Source organism: Microtus oregoni, unplaced genomic scaffold, assembly GCF_018167655.1.
Source record: "Microtus oregoni isolate MIOR12 unplaced genomic scaffold, Mior012 000036F_ref0000092, whole genome shotgun sequence".
NCBI classification, from domain to species: Eukaryota; Metazoa; Chordata; class Mammalia; order Rodentia; family Cricetidae; genus Microtus; species Microtus oregoni.
Genome location: NW_024543095.1, coordinates 21,354,301 through 21,377,053, shown reverse-complemented (window position 1 = coordinate 21,377,053; position 22,753 = coordinate 21,354,301). Strand labels below are relative to the sequence as shown.

At 43.4% G+C, this 22,753-nt stretch overlaps 1 protein-coding gene across 11 annotated transcripts in view; it reads left to right on the top strand.

Moving 5' to 3' along the window:
* Nucleotides 1-22,753, top strand: part of Prlr (prolactin receptor) — a 174,133-nt gene that overhangs the window by 27,899 nt on the left and 123,481 nt on the right. The window contains exon 1 of one of the 11 annotated variants that reach the window (XM_041631044.1): nt 13,673-13,768. The exons of 8 other annotated variants lie outside the window; for them this stretch is intronic. The gene's annotated coding sequence lies outside the window, so the exon portion shown is untranslated. Of the gene's footprint in view, nt 1-13,672; nt 13,769-19,530; nt 19,718-22,753 lie in introns of those variants that run through there. 2 more of the 11 variants (XM_041631048.1, XM_041631045.1) reach the window with 2 other exon arrangements.

Here is a 22,753-nt window from a genome sequence, read left to right as displayed (position 1 = left end):
TAGAGAACTGAGAGGGGAAAGCTCAACTACCTACCAGGATAGCAATGCTGTGCTTTTGACAAATGCTCAGAATCCCCATGCTTTCTCCCTAGAAGAAACAGGGAGCACTACAATCAGAAAACCATACTAGCAAAGTTAGTCCCATGAGCACTTTGTTTGTAGGATCTTTTTCGCTCTTCATATCAGTGTTTGATAAATCACTAGCAAAATGCGTTGGGCTAGCACACAGGACCTGTGTTAAAGACTCTAAACACTGGCCTTTCAGTTTATAGACTTCTGTTCTATGCTTTTTCCCACTATGGATAGGTAGAAGAATGTCAAGTCCAAAATTCTGGCACAACAGAACAGGATCTATATGTCTTAATGAATAAGACAGCTGCACCTCTGGCATAATCCGATACTTAATTTTACCTAAGAAATTTGTTTTGGCTGCATGTTGTTAAACTCTCAAACTTCCTCGTGTGAGAATTCACCCAGTTCTCTGCAGCCTCTAGACATAGACAGTGTAATCTCTCTAAATGAACTATGCTCACACATGGGAGAATTTGAGGCGCTGTTTCAGTGAGGCAGTCTTGTTACTGATGCTCCTTTCAAAGCTGGATGAAAGAAATGATCAGCTCAGACACCTTCTCCTCCCAGATGCCCTTTGGAAATGGTATCTTCTCAGGACACAGCAGAGGTTGCCATGGAGTTGCAGCATGTTTTCACAGGAAGTTCAACAGTGCGGTCACTACGCAGGATGTCCTCTTTTATTGGCGGAAGGCAGATGCTCCTTTAACATTCCATTAACAGAGGAATTTCTATTGACATTTTCAGGGACACACAAAATAATTGCCACTTGAATTTCTTTCTGGGCTTTCAAAGGAGTAGAGGAATGGTCTAAGAATACACTGCCTGTCTTCAGTGAGAGTATCAGTGTTGACATGGCATTATTGATTCGCTTTCAGAGAGAGGCTCACACATGCTTTTCCTACAGTACAAAGCAGACATGCTCAGTGTTCTTACAAGATCTAGTGAAAACAAACTCACTTAATCTCTCAGTTATTTGTAAGCAGCTGTTACCTGCCCACTCGGTTTAGGACACCCTACTCGGCACAAGCAGATAAGAAGTAGTCACTCTCCGCCCTCAGTATGTCACAGCCTAGTCAATGAAGCAGGTGTGCTGTAGCCATAGGCAGAAGAGAAGCAGTTAATAGAAAGACTGGAAGAGCATAAGGAGGGCATTCAGCGGGAGGGGAAAGAATACACAAATGTAAAATGGTTCTCATGTCCCTAACACTTGGGGCAGTTCGTTGCAAAGAGTCTGGTAGGCAGAGCACATAGAAAATCGAGGACGACAGAAAATGTAGTTCAGGATCAGTTACAGTGAGCACATAAGACAGTGGTCAGCACTCTGGGGTCTGGGATTCAGTAAAGTCAGCCAGCAAAGGACTTTCTCCCAGGTTCCTTGATTCAAGACCAAAGTTTTCTCATTCTTGAAAATACAGTGGGCTCCAGTAGGCGTTGGCTTCCAACAAAGGTCTCTCAATGGAAATAAAATACATAAATTACACCAAAGAAGCAATCAGTAGGGTCTCTTGCTATCTCCATACAGGTGAAGAAACTGAAACATAAAGATATAAATCAACTCATACAACATTATGCATGGAGTTGGGTGATCTCATAGAATTAGGCTTCAGGAATCTTTCACTCTGCCTACAGACTTTACGCTTGATCCAGAAGTGTTTACACAGCTGTCTGTGTGAAGAAAGCCTGTCTTCTGGAAAAGGCCTAGTAAATTGCCAAGCTTCAGGTCGTGAGAACAAGACAAACAGGGAATGCATCCCAGCCATATATCCAAATGTCCTACTCTTTGCCTATTCCTGACTGTTTCTTAAAATTTTTGTTTTGTTTGCTTGTTTGGTGTGGGTGTGTGTGCGTGTGTGTGTATTTCAGTAAAGAGGACAGAGGAAAATATCAAATATCTTTCTGCTTCACTTTCTGCCTTACTCTCTTGAGAAGAGTATAGACAAACTTTATCGTCAATACCGCCAGGTTACAAATAATTTCACAGAGACTTAATTATGAAAGCTTGGCCTACAGCTTAGGCTTGTCCTAAGAGATCTTATAACTTAAGTTAACCTATATCTTTTCATCTATATTGTCTTAAGGTGATTCAGCTACCTCCACTGTGTACTGCCCATCCTGCTGCCTCTCCATCTGGCTGGAGACTCCACCTTTCTTCTTCCCCGAGCTCTCTTGGTCCAGAATTCCCTGCTATACCTATTGTTAGCTATTGGCCATTTAGTTTTTTATTAAACAAGTGACCCTTAAACATCTTCACAAAGTGTAAAGGAATATTCCACAACAGACATACTCTTTGACAGAACCTAAAGCTCATGGCCTTGGATAGGTTGGCTGGCGAGCGTGCTCTGTGACCTGCCCCTTACAGTGTTGGTCTCATAGACAATGTCCAGTCATACTTGGATTTTGCATGGATCTGGGACCTTGAACTCAGGATGTCATGCTTGTACAGCAAATGCTTTATGCCACCAAGCTGTTTTTCTAACCCTCATTCATAACTATCTGATATCTAACCGCTAAAATAAAATAGCTTCAGTCTGAATGTGAAAATAATTTAGAAAGGTCATCAAAGAAATTACACAGATTTGACAGAGACCTCTGAAATTCTCCAAGGGCTTCTTTTGTATTTATTCTCATTAAAAGTTAAATTCTATATAATCTAAACAAGACATGCTTGAAAATTATTGTTTGTTTTGGTTTTATTTAAATTGTCAGGTATAAAATAGAACAAATATTGGGTTGTAGGATGAAATCAAATCAGGTCAAACAGGTTCTGTTCATGTTTTACTATATCCATTGATGTTAATAGCATCTAAATAAGGAATATTTATCTTAGATACATCTTCCTGTTTTATGTTAACCGTAGGGTTAGAGTATCATTTTCCTTAGATATACCAATGTTAAGTTTACTCTTACAACATAGCTCATAGTAGGTGGTTTTCAAGCCACCTACTATGTTTGGGCTGTCTAGAGTACTGAAATTGCTTATTAAAAATCAATATGTCTTAGAAGTTTAGCATCAAAAATTATGGGGGTCTCAGGGAGAAATGACTCCAGCATGAGAAACAGAACAGCAGGCATTACCACAGCAACAGAAATCTGGCAGCCTTAAAAAGCAAAATAATTAATACACTGTAACTCCTATGCAAGGAGACTGCCTTAATTATCCCCAGAACCATCCAGGCAGAATGTGGAGAGTTCGGGGAGTGTGGTGCTAAAGACAGACTAGAGGTATGCTGTTTGGGGCTGCTCCAGAGTGACCCTCAAGGTTCCTCCATGACTAAAGCATGACTCGCACCAACGTGCACAAAGGTCTTAATATTTCCTAGTCACTCACTCACGCATTCCATTTGAAGAGGGATGTTCAATTTCCTCTGAGGAAGTAATTGTCATCTTCCTGTTCAGTTTTGTGTCTTTGAAGTGAAGATATATATTGAATATATGAGGAGTCACGGAGCAAACAAGATTAGCAGCATTTGATCCATCCCACACTATCTAAAAGATAGAATCGGAGATGCATTCCAGTGTAAAAATGAAGTATCTCTATGGTCATGTTCTGCGTAAAAAACTGGAATCCAGGGTCTCTCCATATATTTCCTGTCCCTGGTGCTGGTTGGTAGAGGCCCTTCTGAGGTCTTTCTTGTTATAAGTGAACAGTTTGGTTCCATTTTAATCAAAATAAAAAGCCAGTATTAAGCAGGTCATCACACAATTTGTGCCCTTCTACAGAAAAACTCTTTCCCTTGTTTACTCCACAATACATTCCTCTTGCTCCAAGAACCCCTTCCCTCACACATAGATTGTAGTCAAGAAGCATGTTAAAGCAAGTAGTTCTATGAGAAAACACCAAGTCTCTTAGCTTCCAGCAAACTAAAGCTCTGTACAAGGTATACTTGATGGGGCAACTACTGGCAGTGTCTCAACAACAGGACAAGTTCCAAAAAATGCCATGGCACCAGCACTAACGTGATAGAAGCAACAAGATAAATGCAGGTGGATGACGAGGAACGCCTTCATTCTGTAAATCAAGTCCTGTCTGAGTCAAGTGACAATTCCTCCAAGACATTTGCAAAATGAGTCTTGATCTCGTTGTCCAAGGGAGGCAGCTATGTAATGTGTGGTGGCTGTTAAACTGCAGGGAGAAATGTTTGTGATCTTACTGCAATGTCAAGAAGCGAGATGATAGGCGCCCTAGACACTATTAGAATGTCCTAAAAAGATCTGAGTTCCTTCCCTACTTGACCATAGTTGTAGCTGAGAAATTCCCATCTTTCTGGTCTTTGGCTTCCTTTGTATGTTACACTCAAAGGATATCTACATATTGTTCAATTGAATGATTTTTTTGAGAGATTCAGGCATGCCCTCCTATGTCAACAATTTCCCAAAGATCTATCTTCTTAGAATCACAAATGTTCCCCTCTCGGCACACACTAAATCAAATAAACTCACTCACCAGAAACTGTCTGTTTGGCAAACCAGCCAGGGCTTTATCACTCTGCATAAAGCCGCATTTGTGGTACTCACAAGACTCTCTTTTGACTCAGACAGAAACACACCTATTCCTACCATTCCCTTTTCCTTTCAAAACCAAGATATACCACTAGAATTGCCTGTGCCAGTTCTGGTACGAACTCCACTTTTTTCCAGTTATGGTGGTGCACACCCATAATTCTAGCATTCAGGAAGTTGAGAAAGAGTGTCAGAGGATCATGGCCAATCTGGGCTGAATAAAAAGACCTTGTCTCAAACTCGTAATAATAATAAAGAAACAATTCCAACATTTTTCTTGTCCAGCTGATTATCACTCCCTAATGCCTTCACGTCACTCCTTGCTCAGAATACGGGCTCAGCTCAAATGGTGTCATGGAAGTGAACAGTTGAGCTCTTAGCTTTCTATATATTATGCAGCTTTGCTGAAAATAAAACACGGATGGAAAGCTTCAGGCATTCTTCCAAGATAGAAGCCTCTTCAGCAAACACCTCCTTATCAAAGCATAGACGTCAATGTCTCCAGTGTGGAGAATTTTTTTCTTATACCTATACACACGGCCTCTTCTTTGTTGTGTACTTCCAGGGATCGCTTCACTTATTCCATTCTCACAGTAACTAGGGGAGGTGAATGTTACTATGACCTCATTTTTCCAATATGAAGCATCTAAAGTAAGGCAATAAAGTGATGTGGGGACTGACCAGAGTTTGGCTCTTTTACCCCAAGAGATGCCATGGTCAATACCCCTCTAGCCATTGGCTTACCAGTTCCATGAAGGGAGGAGCTCAAGTCTGTAAGTGAATGCCAACAGAAATAAAGCATGGTGAAATTGTTGGCATTAATACTAAAACTGCTTTCTAGTGTCCCAACAACCTTGAATCTATGCCCCAAAACTCTGGGTCCCTTACAATGTCCTCAGCCTGCTAACTAGTGAACTTAAGAAAAGTAATAAATTAATTATTTATTTTAAAAAAATTAATAAAATTAGGGAAAACAATTTTAAGATTGTATCATTTCCTTGCAGTACAAGAACTAACTTGGGGGGCCTAGAAAGATTACCTGGCATTTTAAGAACACTTGCTCCTCTCTCAGAGGACCCAGGTTCAGTTCTCATCAGCCACATCAGAGGGATCACAGCCTCTTTAATTCTGTCTTCAGGGGATCTTGTGTTCTTTCCTAGCCCTGATGGATACCCACATGGACATGACATATACAAACATATATGCTCACATGTAGTGGTTTTAGTGAGAATAGCTCCCAAAGGCTCATATGTTTGAATGCTTAGTCCCCATTAGGTGGAACTGTTTAGGGAAGCTTAGGTGGTGAGGCCTAATTGGAGGAGATGTGGCCTTGTTGGAGGAAGTGTGTCACTGGGATTTTGAAATTTTAAAAGCCTATTCCGGGCCCAATCTCACTCTTTTTCTGCCTCCTGCCTATGGATCAGGATGTAAGCTCTCTAAGTTCTAGCATTTTCTGTATTCTAGATACCATCCTTTCTAGCAGCTTTTTATGCAGTATCATTAATTTGAATATTATTTTATTATGCCCATTGAAAGAAGAAAGGAGTACTGCTCCAGTACCATGCTTGCTTGCCTTTTGTCAATCTTCCCACCATCATGGTCTTGTTTGAACTAACCTTCTGATACTGAAGCAAGCTCCCAACTAATTTTTTTCCTTTTATAAGTTGTCTTGGCCATGGTATTTCATCACAACAATAGAAAAGTAACTAATATACCAAGCAAACACATAGATACAAATAAATCCTAAAATATACAGCATAAGTAAGCCAACAATGGGGGTACATATAATTTCAGCACTCCAGAGGTAGAGGCAGAGAGATAGCAAGTTTGAGTCCATCATGGGCTATTCAGAATTATTCTCTCCTAAGAAAAGAAAAGGACAAAGGCAGGAAGGCAAGAAGGTAGGAATGAAGGAAAGCAGGGAAAGGGAGGGAAGGAGGGAGGAAGGGAAGAAGGGAAAAAAGAGCAAATGCCCAGACTCACTAAGTAAAATTAGGGTGCTCTTATAAACAGTATATTTTTGTGGATCCTCTTTTTCATTACTGGGAAAAGCTATGTCACTCAAGAAATCAGGTAGAGTCTATGACCTAAAGGATTCTATATTCTGAGAACAACAAGCAGCTTTACTTCACCACGAAGCAGAAAGATAATGGGTTGTGGGGAAGCCAGAGATCCAGGTGGAATTTGGTAATTCTTCTGTCTGTGGTCATGGGTTAGATACATGGTATGATGGTGTTAAAGATATTATTTAAAAGTCCTGTGATAGTCCTGTGAGATCGTTTTAATCCTCCACTTAACAAAACCAGAGTAGGGTGCTCTGGCAGACATGCCTAGGCCCCAGAGCCGACAGGTACCCACTGGTCTTCCTGTCCCTCCCTCCATCCTTGCTGCCTACACAAGCCCCTTCAAGGTGCTCGCCCTTGCCCAGTGCCGCCTTTATCTTGTCTACCTTCAGAGCTCGCCAGGACTTGGAGGACTCTGGCCATCCAGAAAAATATCTTCTTTTCTAAAATTTACTCACATTTTTGGGCAAAAATGTGACAGCCTCAATGTTTATTTTTAAAGCCTGGGTTCCTTCAGTGCTTATTCATTCTTGTGTATGTGTTTGTTTGCAACGATGGTTGCCACTTTTTTGTTCATTTTGAGGCTTTGGGTGTGAGTGTGTAATTTATTGGGGGTGGAGGAACAGCAAAGTGTTGCAGGGATTGAAAAGCACAGAATATTAATTTTCAGTCTTTTTGACAGATTTGTAATTGTTCTGTTTGGAGATTTCAATATAGGTAATATGTTTATTGTGCTATCCTATAAGTGACTATATTTTAGAAAGCCATAATGAGTAAAATGTAAAACAAGAGAGTCCGTTTTCCTGATTTTGAAGGCAAGTTTGTTTCCCCTAAATTTCCTCTTCTTTAAGGTTAATTTGTGGCTATCAAATGGTACCTTGAAAGTGTTCCTCTCATAACCACGTGAGATAGTGAGGGTCATTTCTATGCCCAGATAGATGGGACCACGAAGTAAATCATCACAGCTGTTCCTCTCAAGAAACAGTAGTTGACTTCCAACCAAATGTTTTATCTCTTTCACAATCATAACCACTTGCACACACTTATCTGAAACTGAAAATGTCCCATATTTTCACATAGCCTGGATGGGACGGTCAGCACAAACTCCACCGTCAGGCTTTCTTCTCTAACATCTCCTAACGCTCAAGGAAAGCCATTGCCTTGGGGTGTGGATAAGCCTCTGCTAACCTCTTATGATGGTGGATGGGCAGCTCAGAGCCCCATTTCTATGTATTGCCTTTCCCTTTCTCCAAGCAAGAACCTCCTGCCGAGCTCTCCCTGTGGCCATCTCCAGAGAGGCTGAAGTCTGGTCTGTCAGAGGAATTGGTGGCTGGGGCAGAAAACAACTGTTCAGCCCCCCTGATCTTAGCTGCTCCCTGTTTGTTGACGGGAGGGGTGACTGTCTCTTAGAGATGACCAGCTGGCTATGGGGAGCTCACAAGCTTCTTGTCATCAGCAGATCACTGCAGTTCACAGAGCACGCCTAGAACATCTTGAGATGGGCACCTGACACCCTGTCAGTGCAGCAAGCATATCTCCAAGTTTATGATAGAAACCAGGGAGGCTTCTCATCTGTAGTGGCACAATAAGGACAAGGAGGGGAGTCAAAGTTGAATAAAGACCAAGCAGAAAGGAATTTAATGGAAACAAAACAGGAAACCAAAAAATACTCCTTTCAGAGACAAAATATTTTCTGTTTGGAGGTCTGGTGTCTCCTCCTTAACCACACCTAACAAACACATTAAATGGGTCTGTTGACTAAATAGCAAAGATAAGGTGGTTAGGATCATAAATTTATGATTTCACATCTGAAGAAAGAGAGAAGATTCTGGAAGAAGAGTCTTGTAAGACTCATGCAGATGTTCGCCTTTTGTCCATGCCAAGGAAAACCATCATGGCTGTCCTACACAGAGGAACTTGGAACAGGAATAGTGTTGTTTCATGGAGTCAAGGGCACCATATAGCAAAGCATCCTGTTTGTTTACTTTGGCAAGCACAAGATGACTTTACTAAATGATATCTGAAAGGCCCAAGGTCAGCTTTGCTAGCGTCAGAAAAGGGCATCCTCTGAGGGCAGAGAAAGAGAGGGGGGCTTCTTTAATGTCTTTTTGCTCAACCCTTCCATTCAAAAGCTTCTGAGAACTGGCTTCAGCAACAGCATTAACAGCTTGCTGCCAGGATCATCTTCATCATAAGTAAATAAGGAGGGAGGTTAAAGGGTATCGTAAGGGGTGTGAAAAGTGGGTTAAATAGAGAATCAGCCCCACTGGCCTTTACTGTATGGGCATGCAGTAGAAGTAGGCTTTCCCTAGATGCAAACTGACTGTTGCCCTTAAGCTTGCCAGGTTTGGTACTCAAGTCATTACCTGTCCTAGGAATGCCTCAGCTCTGTTGTCCCTGTGCTCCAGTTCACAGACTTACTAAGTCCTGTGCTCTGGGTGACTAGTGGGTAAGCTTCCCTGAGGGAACAAGTCTGAACCTCAGGCCTGGGCGGGCTCTCCTGCAGGTAGCACCAAGGTTGGCTGCCTTATCTTTAGCTCCCCCCAATATTAGACCCATAGGTGCTTCTTTCCGGGAATCAGCGGGTGGGAACCGAAGACAGGATTGAACGATTGCAGAAGTGAGGGGGACATTGAGCTGAGTCACTAATTCACTGGAACCCTAATTAAAGACTCATTCCCAGATGAAAGCAATGGGGCTAATCCAGAAAGCATCCCAAAAGAGAGGAGTTGGCCATGGTATTAATATTTAGTGATAGGAAAAAGAAACAAACAAACCAAATTCCAAAAACAAAGATTAGAGGTTTCAAATGCTTCCAATAAGCCTGTGCGCCTCAGGGAAGGCCCAGCCTCCCCTCCTCAGCTCCTTGTGATTTTTGACTGCTTGTCATAGTGTCCATTCTTAGACTCACACTATATGGAAATAAAATAAAACAAGGCATCCAGGCCAGAAGCAAGTAGTTTCTAAAACCTACACCTCTGTAGCATTTAAAAGGACATGCGTGCCCCAACTTTATGTTACAATCCTAAATCATGACATAGTGTCAGCTTTAGGAGACTGCCTAAATGAAATAAGATTTTATTTTGTGAGTGAGACTAATGTCCTCATAAAAGGGCTCCAGAAAATTCTTTTATTGTTGCCTCCAAAGGACACAAGAAGCCAGTAGGCTGCAACCCAGCAGAGAACCCTGGGGATGGCTTTTTCTAGAGATGATTCAGGCCCTGCTTTGGCTTACTGAGAGCCAGGCTGCTCCCTGCCCGTATTTGCTTGCCTTCTCTTCCTTTAGTAGAAACAAATGTTTTCTCCCATGTGTGACTCCTCTGTCACCAGGGACAACATGGCATGGCCAAACCAGTTTCACATTTCAATGCAAATTTCTAATAGCTTCCAATGAGGGTAGCCAAGGGAAACACCACACAGGGAAGAACGGGATTTCTCTCACATGTTACTGAAAACAGCACCTGTTGGATGGCCAGAACCACGGACAGTCAAAACATACTGGGCATGCATACTCTGGCTAACAAAACTCAGCTGAGTTCTTTCTTGTGTTTCTTTCAATAAACCAATGTGGGTATTTATACTCTTAAAACCCACATGTCTGCCTGAGAGCTGAGAAGGGTTAGCAGGCCTCGGCGTCCTCTCCTAGAAGAAGTGGTGGAAGCAAAGATTCTGTCCTTCACAGTGCCATCTTTACCCTCACCCTGACTCAGTCACGATAATCCTCAAGGTGACTAGAGGAAAAGGAGGAGCTGGTGACCTCCCAGAAAAGAGTTTGGCATAAGCAGCTTGAGGGAGGTTATTGTGATGTGCAATATTTGTTCTCTGTGCTAATTCAACTCCTACCCAAGCAGTGCTGAGTGCTGGAAGGACAGCAATGAGTGGCAAAACTGTGCAAATCCCAGAGTTTGGTGAGCCCAGAGCGAGGACCACCACCAGTAAGGGATGTCTGCTCAGGAAAGATGACGGTGTCCCTTGGTCCCACTCAGCCTCTGGTGCAGGAAAGAAGTGATGTGGGCAAAGCTGAGGGAGCATGGGACGGCTTCTGTTCAGGGAAACCTGTCTTTGATGAATTCCTTCGGGAGAATGCAAAATGTTACTCTTACAGAACCCCCTTCCTTAGTGTGAGTCTGGGCAGGCAAGCGGCACGAGCATCAAATCCAACAGAATGGCAGGACCGTTTTCTAAAGTCCTTTTCATGTCCTCTTCATGTTCTGCTTCCCTCTGGTCTCCTTTCCTCTTCTTTCCGTATTGCTGCCGTGTCTCTACCCAGGAAACCCAGTGTCTCCTCAAGGCTGGCAGCGCTAAGCTCAACTTCTCAACTGTGTCTTGGTGGAGTCCAAGTCCCTGGTAGGCTGGCTGAGTACGGGAGTGAAATGGCGTGGTCTCTTGGTGTTTATTTATCAGAGCCTGTGATCCATAGGCCCTAGTGGACTGCTCTTCCCAGGAACTTTTTCTTGGTCTGTTTTTATTTCTCAGTTAGCATACAAAATGTTTCAGAACGATATTTTCATATCTCTCAATAAGAACATTTTGCATTGCTTAAATTTACCCCATTAGCCTCTCTTGTCCCACTTCACCCTTCCTGCTAATCTTCTTCCTCACAAACAACTCTCCTTCTGTTTTCATGTTGTATATATGTATGCACACACGTACGCACATACAAACACACATACAAGCACACCCATATAAAAAAACATGTATAAATCTAGATTACATATGAGAGACAAGTCGGTATTTTTCTGACATAGGCCCCTTTTACTTTTATGCCTTTAAAATGTTCTTTTCCTATTGGGAAGGGGAGGACATGCATGTGTGACCGTATGCATATGAAGGCCAGGTGCCCACACTCCAGCGTTAATTCTCTCCTGCCACCCTGTGGGATCCAGGGATCAAACCCAGGTCAACAAGTCTATGGCAAAGGGCCTCCACCTACCGAGCCATTTCATCAGCCCAACTCTTTGTTTTCACTTCTTGATTCTGCATGTGAGAAAAAAAAAAAAATGCCATTTTTCTCTTTCCCGATCTGGCTTATCTGGTTTATTTGTCTTTCTGGTTGCATCTATTTTCCTGAAGGTGCCATTTCACCCCTTACATCTGAATACACCTCTGCAATGTCTATGTATCACATTTGCTTTATCCAGCATCTGCTGATAAGCTCTCATGTCGGTGCAGTCTCTTTATTACTGCAAACGGTGCTACAAGAAATGGGTCTGGTGCTAGGTTAGCAATCACAATCTTTATTAGTGCTTGCCCTCCTGTCCTCTGGGAGCTACCCCCTGCTGTCAAGAGAAGGATGAATGGATTCGGATAGCTGATTTCACCGTCTAGCAGTTACAATAGGAGTGTGTTACATGTTTGTTACTAAATTTTGTTGTCAAAGTAATTAAAATCAATACGTTCAAGCAAAAAAGAAAGAAAGAAAGAAAGAAAGAAAGAAAGAAAGAAAGAAACGGGTCTGATGTGCTGCCCTGGGTTTCTTCAGGGATGTCCCGAGGAATGGCACAACCAAATCACATGGCCATTCTACTTTTCGTGCTTGATGAACCTCCATGCTGACTTCCACGTGGCTACCCTGACTTCTAAATGGCTACACTGATGTCCGTACGGCTACACTGACATCCACACGGCTACCCTAACTTCCACACGGCTACACTGACTTCCACACAGCTACACTGACTTCTACACGATTACACCACATGGACACTGACTTCTACATGGCTACGCTGGTTTACATTTCCACTAGAAGAGTATAAGCATCTTTTTTTTTCCCACACATCTTCTCCAGCACTTACTGTTGCCTTTTTTTAGACATTATGGATAGACTGGGATAGAATCTCAATTTTGTTTGTCACTGTTTTGTGGGTTGGTTGGTGGGTCTGTTGATTTGAGAAAGGGTCTTATTCTCTAGCCCAGATGGCTTCGTTCTCAATATGTAGACTGTAAACCAGGCTGGCTTCAAACTCTCACCCACCTTCCTGCTTGTTCCTCTTCATTATTGTGATCACACATGTCAGCCAGCTTACCTGGCTCCAAGACAGCTTTTTGAAGCCATTTTTAGATTTATTTATTTATTTATTTATTTATTTATTTATTTATTTATTGCTTTTTTCGTGTTTATTTTTTTTCTTTTTTAATTTATTTATTTATTAAGGATTTCTGCCTCGTCCCCACAACCGCTTCCCATTTCCCTCCCCCTCCCCCGATCAAGTCCCCCCCCCTCATCTGCTCGAAGAGCAATCAGGGTTCCCTGACCTGTGGGCAGTCCTTGGGCTAGATTTATTTATTTTGATGTATATGAGTGTTTGCCTCGATGTATGTACGCGTGTGTGTCATATATGTGCCTGATACTTGCGAGGTCAAAGTGTATCAAATCTTTTGAAAATGAAGTTACAGATGGTTGTGAGCCGACCATGTCGATGCTGAAAATTAAACCTGACTCTTCTGGAAGAACATGTGTGCTCATAGCTGCAAAGCCATCTCTCCAGCCACAATGTAGTTTTAATTTGCATTTTCCCTATAGCTAAGGATGTTGAACAGGTTTGTTATGTATTTATTGGCTATTTTCCTTCTTTTGAGAAGTGTCTTCTTAATTCATTTGTCCATTCATGGATTGGACAATTTGAGGGAGGTTGTTAAAATTTTTTGAATTCTTTACATATTCTAGATGTATAAAGATCTATAACTAGTAAGGTTTTCTTTCCCCCAAAGATCCTGAAAATCAACATGTTCCCCCAAGATTCACTGTTTTGCTTAAAGCCTCTTAAAAACTAAGGTCTTTCTCCCTCCTCTACTGCCAAATGCAGCAGACACACGTGAGCAAGCTTTCGTTGAACCACAAGCTCAAGTCCAGGGAAGTCTCTGAAACAAAAAGTTTCCTCCTGGTTTTTGTTAAGGGAATGTTCTGTGTTCACTGTCCTCATAAGTGAGGGCTGATAACAATCCTCCCTACCTCACTATGCAAGTCAATCATTAACAACTGGGTTGCAAAGGATAAAACACTAGGGCTACAATTCTCTTTCCTTGGTGTGGGAAGTGCCGAGGATAGTGGCACTTGCCTGTATGCCTCATAACCAATACGTAGCAGGCAGTAATGAAGCATGAAAGGGAGGTGACAGAACAGAAGAGGATCACAGGTAAGGAATGGGGTTGGGGAGGGGGCGTCATTTTCTGTACCTCTATCCATTCTGATTCTTTCTTTTCACCTTTCCAGTCGGGGGGCAGGCTAGGTGGTGAAGAGGGGCAAGGTGTGATTAGAGCATCCGTGATGGGAAAGGGCGTCTATGGATTGATCTGTGTTTTCACAAGAGATGGGTACTATAACCACTTGTTAACTTACGACACTAACAAGCCAAGATGCATCTAACTGCTTCAAGACTCAGAGTTCCAGAGGGAAAATGTACGCCAGGTGCAAGAGCAAAGATCAGTGCAGCAGCACGCTGGTCATGTGACAGCCCAGTCCTTAGGGAAGGTAAAGATGGATTAGTGTGGGCTGGGGAACACCTCCAGATTTTACTCAAAGGAAAGAGAAGTTAAATGTTATTCTAAAAGAGCTGCTGTAAACTGCCCAAGGGAAGTCTGGGTGAGTTACACTTCTCTCTTTCTCCCCCCCCCCCAGGCAGATTTTGGGTTCTTTTCTCAGAAAGCTTCCATATACCCACTCCCCTTTTCCCCACAGTTTTTCCGTTATTAGCATCTGGCCCTGTGTGGCAGAGTTAACAATGGTGAGCAGACATTAACATACCACCATTAACATTATTTACTTTGGGGCTGATCGTTTGTTTCAGACATGTATAGGTTTTAACAAATGCATAGTGACCCATCATTGTCCCATACAAAATAGTTTTATAGTCCTGAAAGACCCATCTTTCGCCTTGTCCTTTTTCCATGTCCCCCTCCCGAACCCCTAACAACCACTGATCATTCACCCTGATTCCACTGCTTTACCTTATCTACAATGTCACGTGATTGGAATTTAGCAGAATGTGGCCTTTTCAGACCGCTTTCTTTGACTCAGTAAAATGCTTTTAAGTTTTCTGAGTCTTTGTGTGGCTAAATGATGCATCCCTCTTTTACAATGAGTAACAGACTATTGTGTGGATAAACTACATCAAATTTATCTGTTTGGGCAAATGTTTTAGCACAGTAAAAGGTAGAAACATGAAAAGGGTGAATGAGAGAGAAAGTGGCAGGAATATAGGCATATGGAAGGGAGAAAAACAGAGACTTTTAGAAAGGGGAAAAAACCAGCTAGAGGGATGAGCATAGATGTGTAAGCGCAATAAAGAGGACTCTGGCCGATGGTTGTGAGTGGAGCTAGCTCCTCAATATTTCTGCCGGCCCTTGTCTAGTCTTACAGAGAAGGAGCCATGTTACCATAAACCTGAGAGCCCAGCACATCATAGGCACCCCATAATATTTACTAAACCAACTGAACCTCCAAGACTTTTTTTTTTTCTAAAAAAGAAGATTCTCCCAGATACCAACTCAATGGCTCAGAAGCCATAAGCAAGCCATCTCAGACAAGATGAAGCTGCTTGGTCAGATGGGCCTTTGCATGCCCTGTGACAAGAAAATACTCTCTTGCTAGCCCTTGACCTTGGCTTATGAAATTCATAAATATAACCAAAGAACTCATGTTTCAATCTAATCACAAGGCAGCAGAAATACCCACCCCCAAACAACTGCCACGGTACTAGAAAAAAGAAATGGCTTTGAAAGGAGGATGAGCCAGCTGTGTGTTTCAAGTGTTTACTGAATTCTAGAGGAGAAAACAGCCAGGCAACAATATCAGTAGCCCACATACAATGATGTAGGACTGCACCCCACTGTATTCGAGAGGAGAGACAGCCAGGCAACAATATCAGTAGCCCACATACAATGATGTAGGACAGCATCTCACTGTATTCGGGAGAAGAGGACAGCCAGGCAACAATATCAGTAGCCCACATGCAATCGTGTAGGACTGCACTCCAGTCTGAGGGATTGATGCTTACAATATGGCAGGAGTGGGTGGACTCTCCAGGGAAATGGATGAGTTGGCTGGGACTTGCAGGTCCCATAGACACCCACAAGTGACAATTTGCTGACTCAGTGCTGGTACGATTGAAAAGAGCTTATCACTCAGACCAGTGTGTTGGTTAAAAATCATCGATTGCTTAAAATTAGGTTCTCTGCCAGATCAATGGTATTCCTTGATATTCATATTCCTTTCCTACTGGGTGATGAAATTGGTGAATGGGCCAGGTAAGAAAGTCACTTGACTTACACAGTCGCCATAGGCTAGAGAACACTTGAGGATTTTCTGCCCAAGAGACTGAATCTGAGAGCTTCTTCACCCAAAGGTTGTTCTGTAAAGTGGAGCTCATCCACGGACGTAACAGCTTGTGTCTTGTGCCCATTTAAGCCTGTATAACAACAGGGCTTGACTATCACTGTAGACAGTTAATAACTGATGGTGGAATTGGCAGCACTGGAGTAGGCAAGGAGTAGCTAGCTCTCTATGCCACTCAAAGATTCTGACTGGGGATCCTCGAAGGATGTCTATAGATGGGAAAGGAACCCTACACTGATTCTGAGTGCCCACCTGCTCACCTAGAGTTCTTCAAGCCATAGGGCAATAGAAGCAGCCCAAGCAACTTCCACATAACCAGAAATGAGCAGCAGAGAATCAGACTCAGATCCCAGTACAGCATCACCGCGGAAGCAGCTGCTTCTCCTACCGCATCAGCCTCCACCCGTTTCTGCTGTGGCTGGCTACTCCGCAGAGCATCTCCTGTACATGGGGTCCTGAAACAAGGGCAGAGCCTCCTCCCTTGAGTTTGCAGTCCCTAGACTGGGCTGCAGCTCAGCGATAAGGCAAAGCACTGTGCTCTCTCCAGAACCTGGGCGAAGTCTATACCTCTGATGATTTTTAATTCTATGAGAAACATGTATCTGTATCACAAAGACACTGTTTTCAAGGTGCTAATGAAACAGAACAACCAATTTATTTTCTTGCTCATTTGCAATTACTTCTACATCTAGGAAGGACTAGCCATGAAAATTTAGGGCCAAGTCCAGTATTTGGTAGTAGCGGGGAGGAAGAGAAGGCAGGGTTCTGTGTCCTGGGAATGTGACTTATTTACCACCTGAATTCTCTCCTTGGTCTTCTCATCTACACTTTCTCCATGACTTTGAACCATCCCTAGACTTCACTCCTTTGATCCCATTCCATGGCCTCCTTTCCAGGCCACTTGTTATTACTCAGCCCCATAGACACTGGACCCCATTTATGTATCTTCCTATATCGAAAGGAAAACTACAGTGTAGGGCTCGGGGTTTCCTATGGAAGGCAGACAGGATGAGAAGAGGAGCACATAAGGCCGAGAATGACAAGAGATGGATACTTTCTTTTCGATTCATTTTTAGGGGCATTAAAGCACAGGCCCTCAGACGGGAAGCAGTACAATGCCCTCCTTGTTTATGAAGTTAAACTATGGGCCACTATGTTCTCTCCACATACGTTAATCAAACACCAATTATATAACAGGATAGTCCTTGGAATCACATAGGTGGATGAAATAGTCCTTGTCCCCCAAAAGCTAGAAGGGGAGATTACCCATAAGCCAATAATGGTGGCAAAAAAATGTGATGGACTGGGACCACATCACAAAAAAGAGGGATGAGTTCTGGTCAAGAGGTCCTGGAACCAAACTGTGATAAATGAAGGAGCTCCTCAGGACCAAACTGAAAGATGAAGCTAAGAGAAGGGTGTCTGTGGGCAGCATGATCATGGCAAGAGATCATGGTAAGTTCCAGAGAACAAAGCCATTGGGGAAATGGGAGTAGCAGGAAGACTACAGTTTGGGCAATGGAGCATGCGATGTTTGGCCTGGGGAGAAGTGGGGCCTGGACAGAAAGGCATGGCCAGCCCTCCAGATAGATGTAGGCCATGCAAGAAGAATTAGCCTAAGGAAACCATCAGAGCATTGCAGATAGAAGAGATGCGTAGGGAGGTTTGCATTCGCAGAAGGAAAGGTCTGGCTGGAATATGGAGAATAGTTCAAAATGGACAAGAGGAGAAATGTGGAAAATAGGTGGGAGGCTGTTGAAAAGAAACATCTTGGAAGCAGTGTTCCTAGGAAGAAATCTCTCTGCCTATGCCTGTCACCGTGGGGTTCCTGATGGAGGGTGAGAAAGACTCTCTAGAAAGAGGTCATTAATCACATCACATCTGTGGTATCAGTGACTCCCATGGCTTTATGTAACATGACTATAACATAAATATCCTTCCAGACAAGGGCTAGCCTCTCTCAGCATCTGTCGATCACTAGACTCAGGGACATAGTTACCTAGCATTTCCTCGCTGCCTCTTCTAAGGGAAATTTTCTCTCTGATTACGAGTAGACACACAATTACCTTGATGCTTGTTCTAGCACGGGAGATGAGAATAACTACCGAGGAAATCTCATGGACCACAAAGGGATTTATGTGTTTCTCTTTTACACTGGCTTTGTCAATTAAGCTTCCTTTCATGGTGATTTGATTGTTCAGGCCAAAGTAGAATTAGTTTAAATGCTGTCCTGCAAAAGGAAGATTTTCGAGAAAATTCCTTGATACTTGCTAGTGTGTGACATCAGGGAAGTACTCAATTGCTGTGACTCCATCTCCGCATATGAAGTAAGGTCATCTCTGCTAGTTTTCTGGGTACTGCGATAGCGAAGTAAAACAAACCGAGGGATCGGAAGTGACAGAAACGCTTTGCAGTTGGGAGACAAGAAAACAGAAACCAAGGGTTCATTTCCAAAGGCAAAGGGGTTGGTTTTCTTCCGGGGTCTGTGAGGAAAAAAATCTGTCCCGTGTATTTCTCTTCACATCTGGGGGTAATCTGTGGCAGTCCTTGGCCTCTAGAAGAATCATGCTTAAATGACTCTCTCTCTCTCTCTCTCTCTCTCTCTCTCTCTCTATCACATCTGTATCTGTAAAAACCATCTGTATTTCTGGATCTAGCTATCCCATTCAGACAGGTTAGATTGAAGTAGAGCCCGTCACAAGGGCCTCCTCTTAGCTGACTCCGTCTGCCATGACTTTATTTCCACATGAGGTCCAATTCTGAATGCCAGGCATTTAGATTTCAACATAGGAATCTCTCGTACATTTAGAGATACCATTCAATCCAGATACCACCTAATATGAATTTCAAAGTTAAATAAATTATCTTCTATAAAGAACTTGTAAACAGTGTCTCACATTTAGGTCTCATTAAAGTGTTCATCAAAAAGGTTTGGGGAATATGTTGTGATACAACTGGTTTTCAGCTGTCTCTGAGAGTTTGTGTTCTGGATGATCTGGGTCAGCCTATGTAACATGAAGAGTGTTGTCCTGTCCTGGCTAAATAGTGGAGAGCGAGATGGGGTAATACAATAAGGTCTGCCTTTTCTTCCCTTTTCTCCATGTGTGTGTTCTGTAATTAGCCCCCAGGGAAAGAAAAACAACCACCATTTCTTTAGAGGGGACAAATAAAGGAACCGTGTCCTGCTGAGGCACTCAGAAAAGCAAGCTTCTCAGCATTTGAGTCCTGTCCATCTGAGCCAGGCTAGGGCCACCATACTGAGTCTTAGATAGGTCATTAAAGTCTGTCCTGGATAGGATGAACCCAGGGTGCCCTAGGGGAGTAGCTGATGTGAATGAAAGTGTTTGCTTACCTCAGATCACATCAGAATCAGCCTTTGTAAAAATAAATAAGGTGTGTTGATTTTTTTGTGGAGATGGTTAAACAAATCAGGTGGGCCAAAATGAGTTCTAGGAATAAGGGATATCGGAGGACAAACTGTCGAAGATAGCAAGAGCTGGACCTGGGCAGTTCTGTGGCACTGCCCCTGGCAGCTGTTTATGGCTGCTCCAAAAGACTGCAGTGCCAAGAAAATAATGAGAACACTTGCCTGGCAAGTGGTGGGATCTGACCCAAGAGGTCAAAGTCAAACTGAGCCGAATTCTGGGGACACAGAGGAGAGTAATCTTCCGGAGAGGAGGTCTCATGGGACTGACTAGTCACTGACGGCTCATTTCAGAAGTCTGGACTCTGATCCCCAAGGTCTCTCAAGGTACGGAGTTCCCTTCCTCTGGAATCCCCCTGTCTACTTTCAATGATGCTCGGGGGTGATGGGGGGGGAGGCTTCGGATTTGAACTGAGAAACACTGGTCTAGGAGGCAAGAATGCGCTCATTCTGTTGTTCCAAAGCAGTAGGTCAAGCAGCTAAACTTTCCTGGACTCAATTCTTTTATTTCTTCATTAACTGGGAAGCTTGGAGTCCTGGGATTCGTGGGCTCTTCTGGTTGAAATGATTCTTAGAAATCCAGCCAGGTTTTGTGGATGAAGGAACTAAGGTAGAATTGAGAGATTTGGTTGGGGTCATGAAACTGATGAAGCGCAAGGCCCCTAAAATTTGGGTGTCTTCATTCTCACCCAGAACCCATTCTATGAAGGTCCTTGGTGTCAGAAGCCTACATTTCTTCCTCCTAACATTGTCTGAAGTACATATCCTTATGCCTGTTTCAGACAGTACAAGTCAGTTTCCCCCGCAACCTCCAGCTGCTGGGTGAAGAGCCAGAGAGCCTCCCTTTACCCACATGGAATCCTGGTCTCATACCTCCAGGGGCTCTCCCTTTCCAGTTGGCACCAACCCGAGTAGAAGCAAGAATCTCACTCTGAACAGGGAGCAGGTTCATCAGAGGTACAAAAAGACAGGCAAGAATACTTATTTCAAGCAACATTCAGCTCCCAAGGGAAAATCTTCTCTGATTGTTAAGCAAGAGGGTTTTATGATCTGATGCCAGAAATTGTTTAACTGAAAGAGGAATAGAATGCAGAGGTGCCCCCAGCACAAGATGGCTGGTAACTAGCTGGATGCTCTCCAGCGATAGGCTTCTCCTGGCTCTGTCATCCTTCTCCTTCCATCCCCGTCTCACCTTTGGTTTAGAGAACTAGGTGTGTCAAAGCCTAGGAGCCCTGAGCAGCATCAGCACCTCCCAGAATCTGATAAAAAAAAAAAAGTTGCCTTCTCTGGGTAAGCTGAGGCTTCAGCAAGTTTATGGGTGCCTCCTCTCTGGGTGACTGAGTTACACCTTTCAGGATGGTTCTGGATTTTCCATTCCAGTTAGATGGTTTACTGTCAGTAGCATGTACTTGTTTATTTTAAGGATAAGGTATTGGTCCTTGTTTTGTTTGTTTGTTTTCTTTTTTTTTCTTTTTCTTTTTTTTTTTTTTGGTTTTTCAAGACAGGGTTTCTCTGTAGCTTTGGTGCCCGTCCTGGAACTAGCTCTTATAGACCAGGCTGGCCTCGAACTCCCAGAGATCCACCTGCCTCTGCCTCCGGAGTGCTGATTAAAGGCGTGTGCCACCACCGCCCGGCTTGTTTGTTTTCTTGAGACAAGGTCTCTCACTGAACCTGGGCCAATTCAGCCAGACTACCTAGTCAACAAGCCCCAGGCATCCTCCCCAGTTCCCTAGCCATAGGATCGAAGGCATGTGCCTGGGTTTACAGCGGATGCTGCTGATCTGAGCGCAAGCCTCAGGCTTGTGCACCAGGCACTCGACTGAGCTATCTCCTGAGCTTTTGATTATTTTATTCATTTAAATGTCACCCAACTGTCAATTTGATATGTAACAGTGTAGATATGAATGAGATATTTGCCATTCCCTTTCTCACACTAAGCCTTTGAGATCCAGGATAAGTTTCACACTCCAGGGCCCTTCAATAACACCAGATATATATCAAATGGAGTCTGATGCCATCCAGGGCAGCACACTGTTAAAGGCATATTGCTTTGAGCTCTGGGGTACCTTTCAACCCAGGTATTTGATGTATCAGTGACATGGTTGGAAACACTCATTCTATTTCAGGGATTCTGGAGAGAAATGAGCAGCGAAATAGAGATAAGTTCTCAGCCACCCATCTCTCTCCAGAACCGTCCATGGACTGGTCTCGGGCAGATCCTGGGACTACTCTGATCACTTGACCTGCCTAAAATGCTGGTTCTCAGCCATGGACATGTAAGACACCTGCCTCCTCCAAAGGTAGAACTTCAGTGTTAATTATTAACTAACAAATCCACAGTGCACCACAGTGAGGTGTTACTGTAAGGCCACTAGAAGAACATGTCCAAGAGGACTTTGTTCCGCTTGCTCCCTCCCCAGAGTCCAGAACAGTATACACACAAAAAGTGGAGACAGTATTTTTATTAGAACTCCAAGCTACAAATCCTGGAGAACTCATTTGAAAGCTTATTTCCCCCACTAGGGAAGTGAGTGCTCCTATTTGAACCTCAACCAGAGATGTATTTAAGGAGAATAAAGTCACACTACCTGAGCGGAAACAAGGAGCCTGCCATTACCTCTTGTCGGCTTATTGAAAGAGAGTTTCATCCATTGCAGCAATGATCATGGGGCACAGGCTTTCAATTTGGCTTGATTTGTTTGTCACATAGACCCAAAGGAGTGAAACTCCAACACCCTAGACCAGAGGAGATGTGAGGATTTTGTTCCATGCCACAGTATATGCACGAGGCCTTTGAAGTGAGAAGGGTTGAGCCTAGAGATTAAAACTAACAACTGGCAGCTGGGACTGCTTCCTACCCGACGAACGCTGAGTGCCCAAAGCTCACTGCTCCGGAGTCTCTCTAGGAGTTCCTGGAAATTCTGTTGATGTGAAACAAAACCTTTCCCGATGATGTAATGTGACTTTGGCACAAGTCACATCAAAATATCATCATACTAAGCTAGGAACACTTTCGTTTGGTGAGTATTTACCATCTGTGCGGCCCTGGCAAACTCAGCGGCCACTCCATTTCCACAAATGCAAAGTCATATGACTGGCCTGGGGGTAGGGGCTCTTGCCTTCTTAGGAAGATTGTGTAACCTAGTCAAAGTGCTTAGACCTCAATTGCACCATCTCCCAACAACATGGGTGAGTTTTGCCTTTGGTCGGGTAGCGTCATGGCTTGAAGGGAGTGAGGTCCAGGCAAGACTGTTCTTCCAGGCAGACACAATATCTGACTGTCTATATAATGTGATGGGTACCAGGATGGTGCCAAATCTGACTATGTTAGTTGTCAGGGTAGTTTGTTTGGTTTTACCCTCT